The 2,162-nt window shown below is 41.8% G+C and overlaps 1 pseudogene; it reads left to right on the top strand.

Moving 5' to 3' along the window:
- Nucleotides 1-1,945, top strand: LOC126079259 (olfactory receptor 56A1-like; annotated as a pseudogene).
- The last annotated feature ends 217 nt before the right edge of the window (nt 1,946-2,162 follow it).

Below are 2,162 nucleotides of genomic sequence, written 5' to 3'. Positions count from 1 at the left end.
ATCAGGAAAGCTTTGTGGGATGGACAGGCAATAGGGAGAGGCAATTTAATGTTGATGATCAAAAATTTATACTAAAAGCAGCTTTTTCTCTTCTGTTATGCTTACTCCTGGAGCACTGGGTTGCTCTGGTACAGGACTTGAAAAATGAATAATTATATTCATATAAAACTGGGTTTTTATGAAAAGCCTGATCTAATCAATTTTACATTCTATTTTCTCCTAGTATACCACAAACTTGAGAAAAAGATGTAACAAGATTATTCATCTCAAATTATATTGGTGTATGATAGGAAGTGGGGGCATAATCAAAGATCTCTCCATGTTCTCCACCAGAACATGAAACAATTGTCTAAAAACACCTATTAAAGAAACTTCTTATCCACCGTAGGTATACTGCCTCCTTTATCATATAATACAGCTCTGGTGGCACAGTGTTTAAGTGCTCAGCTGCTACCAAAGGCCCCTGACCCATCAGCCACCCCATGTGACAGATGTCGCAGTCTGTTCCCATAAATATTTACAGCCTTGGAAACCCTGTGGGGCAACTGTTCTTTGCCCTATAGGGTCATCATGAGTTGGAATCTACTTGACAGCCATGGGTTTTTTTTTTCTTCATATACTAGGTTATTGCAAAAATTACAGTGTGTTCTTGTCCTATCTCTTTGATACTATTAGGATTTTTCTTTTGCTGCTACCATGCTAACCTAATTTGTTGAAAGTTTTAAATATATTTTAATGTATTTTGAGTTTACGTCCTATCATTATCCTCTTTTCAAATCTTTATAGTTTTTACACTGATTAATTTTTCTTTCTGTGGATGATAGCATTATTTGTCAAGTCCCACCACTCTAGCTTTAGGATATTGACTGAAATTTGCCTTATTTAGGAAAGGTCTCCTATTTAACATTATCTAGCTGGAGAGTAAGAGAAAGGGATACTTTTGAAGCAATTATAATATTTTTTCTTTTATATACCCTTGCAAATGGTCAAGAGAAGCCCTCTCAGTTCAAGATTCATCCCATGGAATCACCCAGCAACTATTTTGTTGCTCCGATCTCTGAATTCCTCCTCATCTGCTCCCTAACTACCAGGGTGGGCAACACTGGCTGTCCCTGCCTCTCAGCCTCCTCTTCCTTGTGGCCATGGAGTCCAATGCCATACTCCTGATCACCGTCTGGCTGGAAGCTTCTCTGTACCAGCCCATGTACTCCCTGCTGGACATCGTGCTCTGCCTCACTGTCATCCCTAAGGTCCTGGCCATCTTCTGGTTTGACTCAGGTCTATCAGCTTCTCTGCCTGCTTCCTCCAGATGTTCATCATGAACAGTTTCCTCCTCATGGAGTCTTGCACATTTATGGTCATGGGTTATGATCGCTATGTGGCCATCTGCCACCCACTGAGATACCCATCCATTGTTACTGACCAATTTGTGGCCAAGGCTAGTGTCTTCACTGTGGCATGAAATGCTGCCCTCGCTGCACCTATTCCTAACCTCATTGCCCGACTCCATTACTGTGGGAAAAATGTCTTTGAGAACTGCATCTGTGCCAACCTGTCTGTGTCTAGACTTCCCTGTGACAATTTCACCCTTAACAGAATCTACCAATTTGTGGTTTGTTGGACCTTCTGGGCTCTGACTTCATCCTTATATTCCTCTCTTACACCATCATTATAAGAGCCATCCTTAGATTCAAGACTGAGGGGGCTGCAGTCAAGGCTCTGAGCACGTGCAGCTCCCACTTCATTCTCATCCTGTTCTTCAGCACCATTATGCTGGTCGTGGTGCTGACAAATGTGGCCAGAAAAAAGGATTCCTATGGACATCCTTATCCTCCTCAATATCCTTCATCATCTCATTCCCCCTGCCTTGAATCCTATTGTATATGGGATTCAGACCAAAGAGATAAAGCAAGGAATTCAGAAATTGTTGCAGAGAGGGATGTGAATATGTAAAGCAGCTAACTAATTCCTTCTCTTTCCTCATCAATGATTTTTGCCTAGGCAGCGAGGCAGAGAACAGCATGGGGAGTGACCATTTTTAAATACACAGGGGCTCAGTTCATAACCAACCCTGGTTCCTTTCTTTACTCCTTTTGCCTGGTTCAGGTGGAGGTAGGCAAGAGAAGGAAATTTCATATTTCTTGAGTATCTGCATTGAACCT

The sequence above is a fragment of the Elephas maximus genome, chromosome 7 (assembly GCF_024166365.1).
Source record: "Elephas maximus indicus isolate mEleMax1 chromosome 7, mEleMax1 primary haplotype, whole genome shotgun sequence".
Lineage (NCBI taxonomy): Eukaryota > Metazoa > Chordata > Mammalia > Proboscidea > Elephantidae > Elephas > Elephas maximus.
This window is presented reverse-complemented; position numbering and strand designations above follow the sequence as displayed.